Here is a 13,444-nt window from a genome sequence, read left to right on the forward strand (position 1 = left end):
TTATACCAGGAAATTAAAATATTGCAAGAACAGCTAACAGCAATGAGTAATAAAGAATTGGAGTGGAATCTCAAAAGGCTGAATCAGAAAGCGTTTGAGGGTGCAAATAAACCTGGGAAGTACCTGGCATGGCAACTGAAGAAGAGAAGGGAAAAGAAAACAATAAACAAAATTTGTGAAGATGACAAAACGTATTTGGAACAGACTACCATTAGTAGAGCCTTTTATAAATTCTACGCTAAACTGTACAACAAGAAAGAAGTAAATAAAGACTCAATAGCGTCATATCTGGAGAAAATGACGCTACCAGAAATCTCGGACGCTTGGAGAAATAAACTGAATAGTGAAGTAACGGATGAGGAAATAAGTAAGGCAATACAATCTGCAAACCTAGGAAAGGCGCCAGGGCCAGATGGACTTACAGCTAAATTTTATAAGACTATGGCCAATGAGCTGGCACCATTCCTAAAGGAGGTGATCAATGGAGTTCTAAGGGATCAAAGGATTCCAGATACTTGGTCTGAAGCGAACATATCATTGATCCCAAAAGAGGGCCAAGATTTGACTAATGTGAAGAATTATAGACCTATATCGTTACTTAACAATGACTATAAAATTTTTGCGAAGATACTGGCGGAGAGACTGAAGGGGTGGCTTTCGGAAGTTATAGAGGAGGAGCAAGCAGGCTTTTTGCCAGACAGACAAATAAGAGACAATTTAAGGACAGTGATTGATGCTATTGAATATTATGATAAGCGTTGTGATAAAGAGGTTGGCTTCTTCTTTGTTGACGCTGAAAAGGCATTTGACAATTTAAACTGGGACTTTATGTTTGCCACTATGGAAAAGCTACAATTAGGAGAAAGATTCATCAGAGCAATTAAGGAAATCTACAGAGACCAGACTGCAGCAATTGTGGTGAATGATGAATTGACTAAGAAATTGATTATAAGTAAAGGAACAAGACAAGGTTGCCCGTTGTCTCCACTGCTGTTCATTTTAATATTGGAGATTCTGATGATACAAATACGACAAGATGAGGAAATTCGAGGAATAAAAATAAAGGACTATTCATATAAGGTCAGAGCATTCGCGGATGATATAATGTTAATCGTAGAGGACCCATTGGAGAACATGCCAAAAGTGATAGATAAGATCAAGGAGTTTGGAGACTTGGCAGGTTTCTATATCAACAAAAAGAAGTCAAAGATACTATGCAAAAATATGACTAAGCAGAAACAACAACTGTTAATGGAAACAACGGACTGTGAAGTAACAAGTAAGGTGAAATATTTGGGAATTGAACTGACTGCAAAGAATATAGATTTATTCAAGAACAATTATGAAAAACTATGGACTCAGATTGAGAGGGACTTGATTAAATGGAATAGGCTCAATCTGTCATGGTTGGGTAGGATTGCAGCAGTTAAAATGAATGTGTTACAAAGAGTGATGTTTTTGCTACAGACAATACCAATCATCAGAGACTCTAAACAATTTGAAAAATGGCAGAGGAAAATATCAGACTTTGTATGGGCAGGCAAGAAGCCTCGAGTGAAAATGAAAGTTTTACAAGATGCAAAGGAAAGAGGCGGAATGCAACTGCCTAACCTGAGACTTTACCATGATGCAATCTGCCTAGTTTGGCTGAAAGAGTGGATGACATTAAAGAACAAGAAACTATTAGCTCTAGAGGGATACAAAAAAATATTTGGATGGCACGCATACCTATGGCACGACAAAGTAAAGGTCAACTCGATGTTCCTGCACCATTTTGTACGGAGAAGTCTATATACAATCTGGAAGAAGTACAGAATTTATCTACAAGAAGGAACTCCTTGGTGGGTGGTTCCATATGAGGTGATAGACCCGAGAGCTGTTGATAATGAACGACAATGTTTAACATATAAAGAAATAACTAAAGTAGAAGCATCTAAACTTAGAATAAAGACGCAAGAGGAACTATCACCTAATTACGATTGGTTCCAGTATAGACAGATCAGAGATTTGTATAACTCGGACTCTGTAAAAGGAGGTATACGAATAGAGAATTCGGAACTAGAGCAGACCCTTCTTAAAGAGGACAAGAAAAGAATATCTAAGGTATACCAAGTACTGTTGAAATGGTATACTGAGGATGAGACAGTTAAAACACAAATGGTGAAATGGGCTATACACTTTAACAAAGAAATAACAATGGAGGCATGGGAATACTTGTGGAAGACTACAATGAAGACAACGACATGTACAAATATCAAAGAGAACATCTACAAAATGATCTATCGTTGGTACATGACACCAAAGAAGATTGCGCTAGGGAATTTGAACACTTCTAATAAATGCTGGAAATGTAGGAAGCATGAGGGCTCCCTCTATCATATGTGGTGGTCGTGTGAGGTAGCCAGGCAGTACTGGGAGGTAATAATAAAAGAAATGAGTGAAATTTTACAATTTCAAATTAATAAGAACCCAGAACTCCTGCTACTGAACTTGGGAATGGAGGGATTTCCAGCCCACCATAGGACGCTGATATTTTATATGACAGCAGCAGCTAGACTTTTGTATGCGCAAAAATGGAAAGTACAAGAAGTGCCAACTATCGAAGATTGGATCTATAAATTGCTGTACATGGCTGAAATGGACAAGATGACAAGAAAACTGAGAAATCTGGACTCGGCAGTTTAACACAGATTGGGAGAAGCTGAAACAATATCTGGAGAAGAAATGGGAGGTGGGAGGAAAACTGTGGCAGTTTGAGAACTACTGAAGTATAATAAAATGTAGAGGGGGGTGACTTTACCGGGGGGAGAAGAGATAAATGTGAATTTATAAGCAGTTAGATTAACAGATTGACATATATATAGATATATATAGGTTAATAAATAGAATATTGACAGAAAATAATTAACTATAAGGATTAAATATAAGGATTGAGTAATCAACAATATTTTCTTTCTTTGATAAGATTTGTATAATGCACCAAACTGAATGTCTGAAGGCATAGACGAGTCAAATTGATTGACTATGTGATGAGAGTTATATAGAATTACTATAAAAAGACAGAATGAGTAATATATAGAGAATAAGTCAAATTGGTTGATTTAAATGTGTAAGGTTTTTATGGTATATGATATATAGAAATATTTAAAATTGGAAAATGGGATAAATTGCTTATCTAAGATGAAACAAAGACTTACAGTTTGGGTATATAATAAGAAAAATAGTTAAGGATGTACTGCTTAGTATAATGGAGAATATATATTTGTTTTAGATAGAGGAATTTAATAGAAGTAAGGGAAAAGGGACAAAGGGTTGGAAAACTGTTGGAAGTCAACAAAAGGGGGGAAAGGGAGGGGGTTAGAAATGAAAAATTTGGGGAAAATTGAATGTAAATGTAAAAATAACGGATTCTAACCCAATAAAAATTTTTTCAAAAAAAAAAGGAAGTCCGTCGGGCTACTTCAAAATATGCAATGAAGCGTCAGCTGCCTCGCGAGATCATCATTGATTTTTCATCTAAGAGGATCCGGGACACTATCCTATATAATTCATACAATGCAGATTTGGACTTTTTGGGTAATAAAGTTAAGATATTGAAAGACGTCCCATTTCTAGTTCGGAAAAGACGTTTTAAGTATAAAAAGTTCGCAGCTCTTCTGAGAGAACGTGGAATAAAGTACAAATGGTTATTTCCGGAAGGAATCTGGTTCAGTCACAAAGATCAAGCTTTCAAGATATTATCAGAAGATCAACTAAGGGATTTTGAGGATAAAAATCCGGAATTTCAGTGCACCAAGCAAGACGAAAAGGAGAAGTCTGAGGAGGGGGGGAGGAAACGAGCACTGCGGCTGCAGTTGCTCAGAGAGAATTGCGTCCGGGACCCAGGAGGGGAAGGAAAATTTAATTTGAATTTAAATTGTAATTTGCATTTAGTAAGGTCAACCACTCCATCAATATAACATAAAGCTTTAACTTTTGAATAATGGCAGTATGAAGGGAAAACATTTTGTGTAGCATAGTTGTTACATGTTGTAGTTGTTGTGTTTTTTTTCCCTTCCTCCCCTTGTTCCCTTTCTTCCTTTTGTATTGTTAGTTAATGTAGTTAATAAAAAATAAAAATATTATAAAAAAAAATAATAAAAAAAAGGTGGAATCAGTTGCCTAGGGAGGTGGTGAGCTCCCCTTCACTGGCAGTTTTCAAGAAGAGGGTGAATGAATATTTGTCAGGGATGCTTTAGGCTCATCCTGCATTGGGCAGGGGGTTGGACTAGAAGGTCCGTATGGCCCCTTCCAACTCTGTGATTCTGTGGATACTAACAACACTGACTTTGTTCACCACTCTGAGTGGGGGTACTTATCTGCCTAGAAGAGTGGAATATAAGCGCAGTAATAATTATGTTAGCATACATCAGATATATTCCTCTTCAGAAACTTCCTCCCAATCCATCTATATTCCTCTTATACAGATATATTATATCTGTATATCTTACCTTTCTGCTCTGAAATCTTTCCTTCCGGACATGAGATGCAATCATAGCAACAAAATGGTTCTCTGTATTGTCGAAGGCTTTCACGGCCGGAGAACGATGGTTGTTGGGGGTTTTCCGGGCTGTATTGCCGTGGTCTTGGCATTGTAGTTCCTGACGTTTCGCCAGCAGCTGTGGCTGGCATCTTCAGAGGTGTAGCACCAAAAAAGACAGAGATCTCTCAGTGTCCTGACACTGAGAGATCTCTGTCTTTTGGTGCTACACCTCTGAAGATGCCAGCCACAGCTGCTGGCGAAACGTCAGGAACTACAATGCCAAGACCACGGCAATACAGCCCGGAAAACCCCCAACAACCAAAATGGTTCTCCTTCCTTTATTTTCTTACTATAACCAGGCTGGCAACTCTCAGTACATACAGAAAGAGGCTGTGTCTAATGCATAAATAGAGAATGAAGTGTTATCATTTTACTATTTGTTTTTTGTTTTTTTGTTTATAGTCCACCTTTCACACTAAGAGGCAGATCACAACAGTAAAAATACAATATAATGGACAGCTAGGACATTCACTGAGTGAAGTACTACAATGAGCAACGGGACTTTCCAGAAGTTACTTTGTTTTTCTATGTTTCTTGTATTGTGAATATTTTGCAAACTGATGCCAATAAAGGTTAACTAAATAAATGAAGACTGAACTGAACAGGACTTTCAGGGAAACAGATACAATAGGGAATGGTCTCCGAAAAATTTAAAACAAGCGTAAGGTCAAGCACAGAGATGAAATCTTTCTGAAACAATGCATAACTAATCTCCATGCCATGTTTAGCAGCATGGAAACTTGCTAGTAGGCTCGTATCTAAAAGTAAAAAATGATTGTAATACTGGATGACTTCAGCTACCCTCACTTTGACTGAGCAAATGTATACTTGAGTCATGTTATAGAAACAAGGTTTCCAGCCATCATAAATGATTGTGCATTGGAACAGTTGGTCATGGAGCGAACTACAGGTGTAGCAACTCTTGATTTGTTTCTGAGTGGGGTCTTGAGACTGTGCACAAGAAGGTAAGAAGAGCTCTGCTGGATCAGACCAGTGGTCCATCTAGTCTATCATCCTGTCACACATTGTGACTAACAAGTTACTCTGGAGGGTCAGCAACGAAGCATAGAGGCCGACATCTTCCCCTGAGGTTGCCTGCTGGCAGTACTATTCAGAGGTTTACTGCACCACATGGGAACAGTGGGAATACTACTATTAAGTTTAGCATTCATATCAACACAAAGTTTTCCCAAAAGTCCAAAACAATCACTTGATTGCAAAAGAGGGAACTTTGTTAAAATGAGGGAACTAGCAAGAAGTAAGTTAAAAGAGACAATTAAGAGAATGGAATCCATCCAGAATGCCTGGAAACTACTTAAAACTACACTAACTGAGGCCCAGATCAGGAAAGGTACCAGGAAGTCCAAAAGGATGCTTGCATCATTAACAGCTCAGGTCAAGGAAACCATAAAAGGCACAAAATTGTTGCTAAATTCAGCCCTATACTGGATGACTGGAAGGTAGGAAATGTCACCCCTACTTTTTTTACAAAAGGGAGCAAGGGGATTGAGGGAATTACAGACTAGTTAGCCTTAATAAACCATGATGACCAAAGAAAACATCCATATTCAGAGGCAGCAAACCTCTGAATGCAAGGCTGTTAATGCCCAAGTTGGGGCAGGGGATCCCACATCCTGCTCCCATTGCCCACTCCAAGCGGCAGCAGGAATTTTAAAAAAATTCACCAGTACCTGAAGCATGATAACATTGCTTCCGGGGTAAACCCAGAAGCGATGGCAGTAGCTCTAGGAATCACTGGCTGTTTTCACACTGCTTACTGGCTGCAGAACATCATGCAAAGCTCCTGGAACGACAGTGTCTTCCTGGTGTGATTTCACATGAGAACTGGAGTTATGACGGGAAATCGCCCCAGAAAGACACTGTCATTCTGGGAGCTTTGTGCAAGGTTCCACAGCCAGTAAGCAGTGTGAAAACAGCCACTGGAAACTCTTTTGTTTTACTCTATAGTGAAACCAGAGTTTCCAGCGTTTCCTAGTGCTATCAGCATTGCTTCCAGGTTTTCCCTGGAAGTGATGTTATCACAATCATGCCGGTCCCTCACCACATCCTCACCCCCAACCATCCTACCAGTTGCCAGGGTTGGGCTAGAAACACTATCTGAATATCTGTGCTATGAGGCAGCACCAGGAAAGGAATCAGCCTCTATGTCCTGGTAGTTTGGCCCTCCAGGACAACTGGTTGGTGTCAAGGGTTCCAAGCTCCTCTGCCCTGACCCAGCTAAGGGGAAGGCTAAGGCTGCCTGGAAGGCCTTTTTCAAACAGCACACAAATGACAAAACGGGCAAGAGGAGAAAGTCTCACTCTTGCCTAAGTAGGCTGCCACCAGCTCCCCTATCTATCCCAAGGCTGAGGAGTCAGGGGGAGCAAAGCTCCAGAGCCTATTAGGGAATTAACCAAACAGAAGTCTGTCTTGCAAGGGTAGTTTGCAAGCAGAGGTCTCAACACAAAGTATTGTTATGGTAGGTGGTTCTCGAGCACACACAGGGTGCATTCAACAAAGACTTTATAGCTTTGGGGCTTCAGAGTCACAATAACCCACACAGGGTAAAAATACAATTGTTTATTAATCAGAGTGCAAGGTTATCACAAAGCACAAGACAAAATGTGAGAACAAAACAAAAAAAAAGCTATAGCAGTTAGCTCGACATACCACACTAATTCCTTAGGAGGCAAAGCAAGTTGGTTTCACAAACGTAGCAATCAAAGTCTCTGATCTAAAGTCCAAAAAATCAAGTAGCACAACAATCTCAAAGTTGGGAGCCTCAAAGTCCCTTGAACAAAACAAGCCAGAAGCAGAACAAAGGGGCAAGGGCAGTTGTCTGTTGCTGACACCCACCACAAGCTCAGACTCCATGTTTTTAGCAGCCAATTTAAGCTACTTGAGGCCAGAGTAGCTGAGTCCTGACAGCCAATGCAATCACAATTTGCCAACATCAACTGAGAAGTAGGTGTCTAGTGCAAATGGGAAGTGTGTCAAGTCTGCAGCTCTTGGCACATGACCCAAATCCACAGGTGCACATTTGATTGCCAATTAACAAACAAAAAAAAGTTCAGCTATGGAAGCTCGACTTGACATCAGCTAGAACAGCTTATCTTATCTCAAGGACAGAAGTGAAAGTAGCTTGCCGCTAGCAAGAGGCAGAGAGGCCTCTCAAGTGGGGAGAGAATTTCTCTCAGTAATGAAGCCCCTGAACTAACTCTGAAGAAATGGCTTCGATTGAAACATAGCATTTTTTCTTCACAGTTGGCCACTGTTTGAAACAGTATGGTGGTCTGATTCATCAGGCTGTATTTTTATACTTATGTTCTTCCTACCACAAAGCTGACACTTTAATAGATTTGATTATAAGATATAAAATATTAATACTGAGTTTTAATATTTCCACTAGACATGGGCACGAACCGCATTATGAACGCAAAAACCCCATGAACCTCCCGATAGTCTGTTCGTGATGTGGCAGTTTGTGAGCATCCATGGTCAATGAACCAGTGTTCATAAGAGGCCCGGTTCATTGCATTCTTCCACGGTTCGTGAAGCCAGACAGTCAGGCACCATCAATCAATTCTGTTGGAAACAGAGCCGGGGGAATGCCTGAACTCTGTCTGCACTCCTTCTGTCACCCTGGAAACACAAATTGAAGCCCAGCTTACCTTGATCGGCAGGTCTTCCTTCCAACCACGAAGCTGCAAAGTGGTTACAACTTGGGAAAAGACACCTAGGGGAGGGAGGGGGAGGGGGTGTTCTGTAGCCACTCCAATCTCATCCCTGCAAACCCTGATAGGCAATTCTGATGACCAACCCATTGCACACTGGGCCAATGTCAACTGGTGGCTCTAATTGCATCGAGTGGGAGTTTCCTGGGGGCCTCAGATTGGAGAGGGTATAACTCCAAGATCCCTATTGCAATCTTGACCAAACTTGGTTACTGGCTGGAGGAGAGCCTGCTAAACACTCCCTGTGAATATGGGCTCTCTAAGTCCAACAGGGGCCGTTCTGAGCCCCACGAACCACGAACAAGTTCATCAACAGGAAAAGTTCATTGTGGTTCATTAGTTCAGGTTTGTCGGTGGCACCGAACCACAAATTGTGGGTTTGTTATTTTTTGGGGGGTTTGTGCTCATGTCTAGTTTCCACTCTTTATTTATCATGCATTTATTTAGATGCCATCTCTTCAGAGTCCTGTCAAGATGGCTTACAATAAAAATGACATCACAATATTAAAAACAAGCCATTAGAAACAAGCCATTAGACACAAACAGCATAAAATCTATCCACAGAACAGAAGCAGACCATTACAAAGCTGGTAAGATAAAACCCCTAATTAAAAGCCTGGGTACAAAAAAGATGTGGTTTGGCCTGGTGCCAAAAGAAAATAAGGTATATGCCAGTTAAACCTCTAGGGATAATAAGGTATATGCCAGTCAAACCTCCAGAGATGAAGAGCCACCAAAGAAACTCTAGCTCCCATTGCATCTGTATAGGCAATGGTGAGGCTGGTACCCCCCAGCAAAGACTACACCAACATTTGGATGAAATGGACCACAACTTTATTGATTACAGCCATTAGAGCACTGGTGAGGCATAGGACAATGGATCCACTGAATCAAGCCACCCCTTGCTGCTTGATGGCTGCTTATCTAGCACATTTGCTAGGCACTGTGGAATGGCGGGTGGTGTACTCCCATCCAAAAGTGGCCTAGGTAGTCCCTGCCACCCAGGGTGAAGCCAACAATGGCCAACCTAGGCATGTACCCTTCAGCTCCTCCCCAATCCCTTAAGGGGACCTCAAAAAGGAAAGGGGTGAGCAACCCAGTCAGCACAATTCACCCCAGTGGATCTGGACCAGTGCCTCAAAACTGTCACAAGAGGCAGGTGTACTGCCTGACTCCTGCCAATGCCCCAGGCAAGCCTCAGGGAAGTGGAGTGTTCCAGAGGCAAAGAACCACCACAGAAAATGCCCTGACTCTATTTCCAATTATACTATTATATCGGTATAAATTGTACTATTATACATTATACTAGTATAAAGATACATTGACATTAATAAATATTCATTATTGATTAGCACAGATTTGTATGTTCATCTATGTATTATACATGGGGATTTTTGCATAATGGACGACTGTAAGAAAATATTTAGGATTTTCACATTTTCTGTTTAGGGTACCTTTGGTTACAATTTGGGTATAAAAGTTTCTTAGAGGACTTGCTCCTATTCCATTTTTAGTTGGAATTGCATTAATACAGGGACCAGGGCAGAACACTGTGAAAACTCATTTGATACATCAGTTCAGGGAGGGGAGGTGCCAAGAAAAAAAGACTAATTATTTCATATAGGCCCAGCTTTTTGGAATGAAATTCGCATTGTATATCAGGACTGAAATTCATTAATTCAGAAGTGAGAGATATCCCCAAATCCCCCCACTCATACCTGGTTAAAGGAGTTGTGCCATGTGATAGCATCCTCATTGATAGTGAATGCTTGATCTGGGGGAATGTATGGATCCATTCTTCCCACTTTCACTCTCTGAAAGGATTGGTTTGAGGCGAAAATCCAGTTTACAATATCCAGTCCTGCTACTAACTCCCCTCTGTGATCAAAGGAGACCTTGTCCCCAGCACTGTTGTTAAAAGATATACCTCTTAGAAAGCAATGGAGCTGGATTGAAAGGAAAAGGGCGAAGGGTGATGAAGGGCAGCCATCAGTGCAATTCTAAGAAGAGTTACTCCAGTCTAAACCCATTGAAATTAATTGGCTTAGAATGTAGTAACTCTTCTTAGGGTTGTGCTGCATGTGTCGAATCTTTTAGGCTGAGCTCAGACTTTATAAAGGATTGTTTTGCATTGGATCTTGCAGAGTGCAAGAGACAAACCATCCTGTATGGGTTCAATTTATGGTGGAGACAGTTATATTTGAAATAGTTCAGATAAAAATAAATGCTCTGTCAATTTTCCATTAATTCTCAGTTTTAGATGTTTCTGTTTCCTTATGCATGCATCAATATCTATAGTCTCATTTTGCTGCCTCACAGGGAATGATTCCGCACACGTTGGATAATGCAATTTCAGTGCACTTTATCAATCGTTTGAGGTGGATTTTTTGTTCCACACACAAAGAAATCCATTCCAAATTATCTATAAAGAGGATTGGAAGTGCATTATCCAAGGTGTGCAGAATCACTCTACATGTCTTCTAGGGGCTGAAAGCTTTAGACTAGGGTTTTTTATCATCTCTGTTTCTTTTTCCTCTTGCCACATCATATACTCAAATGTTCATTTTCATGAGGATATGGCAGGATATGCCCTGACCTGGATAGCCCAGGTGAGCCTAATCTCATCAGATTTCAAAAGCTAAGCATGGTCAGCCTTGGTTAGTAATTGGATGGGATACCTCCAATGAAGACCAGAGTTGCAGAGGTAGGCAATGGCAAATCACCTCTCCTGCCATGAAAACCCCACCAGGGGTTGCCATAAGTCAGCTATGACTTGAGGGTACTCTTCACTCCATGGCAGGATATAAATTATTGCAGTTAACTCATTAGATATAAGAACTCATCTCTGGAGATGGGCACAGAGAGCAGGGCTTGAGAAGACATCTTAAATTGTTACTGGAATTGGTCTCTTTTGTTAGCCAAACTGCCTCAAAGATGAGGAACTAATAGGCAGTTGGCGTGTATTAAGGGATCACAACCTGTCTATACCAGGGTCAGAGTTTCTGGAGCACACACAACAAGAGAGGAGACTGATACTTAAATGAATCGAAGCTTTTACTTAATAACATTTGAGTTTGAGCTATTAAAATGGTGGTGGCCAGATGGACTGCTTACAAGATGATGGATTGGACAATATTAAAGGTAAGTACCACATCCCCAACAAGAATTGAAAGGAAATCAACAGTAAAGTTGTAGAATTCTTATTCTCTGTTAAACTTCAAGTGGGTTGATTGTGGAAATTCAAAAACCCTTAAGGAATTTCAAAAACAGTGGAAATAGGTTGATGGAGATTAATAAGTGTATGAGACAGAAAATGCAATCCCATGGATGAATACTTAAAAATGAGCCTGATTGAATATAGTGGGAATTTCTTTTCAGTATGCAGCCTTGGGAAAATACTGAAGAAAGAACAAGCAGAAGGTCAGGGAATATAGCAGTGGAAGCACGTATTACTCATAGGAACTTTCCTTGTCTATCTAGAAAGCTTTTGACTGTCGGAAGTCAACGGAAAAGGGGGGAAAGGGGGGATATTATTATATGGGGGAGATAAAATAATGTGTTGTATGTGTGAACTGATATAATAACCCATCCAATAAAAATTTGTTAAAAAAGAAAGCTTTTGAAGGATACTGCAATTTACCAGTAGTCCATTAACATGAGAGAAAGCATCCCTGAACACAATAGGACTTACTTTTAAGTAAGCAGGTTATCCAAAATCAGAAGGACAGACAGGATGGACTGCAAAATCAAAGTTCTGTAATATCCAAGCAGATTTTATGACCGTAATCAATTAGAAATTTATGGCAAGAGCACTGAGAATAGTAGAATGACAATATCAGAAGAACAGGAAAAAGCTCAAGAAGACCATTACCTGCTGCCACTCTTTATTTGGTTGTTTCAATGCTCTGCCATGTGTAGTTTCTCTGGGTCTGAGTTTAGATGAGGACATAGCTTGTAAAGCATGAGCAACAGCATAGACAGTGTTATAGATGCTATAACTGTGGCCGGTCATGCTCATTTCAAAAAAAGGCCCAGGAAGGTCCTCCAACTTCTCCTCCCCAGTGCAGATATCACCCTTGATGTTATCTAGAGTTGAAATTGGGAATGTACAGCCAAAGGCCTGTTGCCAAAAATCTCTGATGAAACCATCTCCTTTTGACGTAGAAGGGCTTCTACTCACAACAAATTGTTGAAACCCATGTGGATCACTGGAATGAATGGTGAAGGACAGAGCACCATGGACTATATCTGTATCCCAAGTCCTTTGATAAACAAATGAATTGATCTCCATCTGGGCTGACATTATTGACACTTTTCCTTTAACCTTCCATGGCACGTTTTCCAGTTCTGAGAGTTGAGGCAACCATCTCAAGAAAATAACAGAATAAGATTCTCCATAGTATACACATACATTGGCTTTGCTGCCCATGATTGTATCATATATATTTGCCCCTTGCTGCAGTTTCTCAGGAATATCACTGGCAAAAGTTGATTTGGGGCTTTTTTCCACAAAAGAAATACAGATACCATGCTGGGGAAAGACTTCAGCCACAGATTGTACAAACCTTTCTCCACTGTCATCATCCACATAAATGACACCAATCCATGTCCACTTGAAATGGAGAAGCAACTGAAGAATCCCTGCTTCCTGAAGATGTTCACTAGCAGCTATCTTGTAGAAGGGCAGGCCTGGAATTTTGTCATTCATCAATGGAGCAGAACCATAGATGAGCTGGAGAGAGATATGCAAAGTGCAGTGAGAAACAACAGCAGCATTTATATAGCACAATTTAGAGCAGCAGCCTGCAGTCCAAGTGAAACATTATTTCCATTCCATGGATTATGTTCTGAGGCTGAGAGAATAATGGCTTCACTAAAACAACATCGTGGGTGCATATCTAAAGAGAGAACTCCTGATGTCCTACTCTTCATCTGTTCTTACTTAAAAGAATGTCTGAACAAAGTAAATGTACCAGCATGTGTGAATATGCTCTTGCCAATACATCCTGATGAAAGTTTTGGAGTGAAAACACAGAGACCTCCTACCTGTGGAATCTTGTAGACGTCTAAGACAGTAGCCACATGAAGTGAGATTTGAGAGTCTAGCCCTCCAATTACAGCTACCAGG

Source organism: Eublepharis macularius, chromosome 12, assembly GCF_028583425.1.
Source record: "Eublepharis macularius isolate TG4126 chromosome 12, MPM_Emac_v1.0, whole genome shotgun sequence".
In the NCBI taxonomy this organism is placed as follows: Eukaryota; Metazoa; Chordata; class Lepidosauria; order Squamata; family Eublepharidae; genus Eublepharis; species Eublepharis macularius.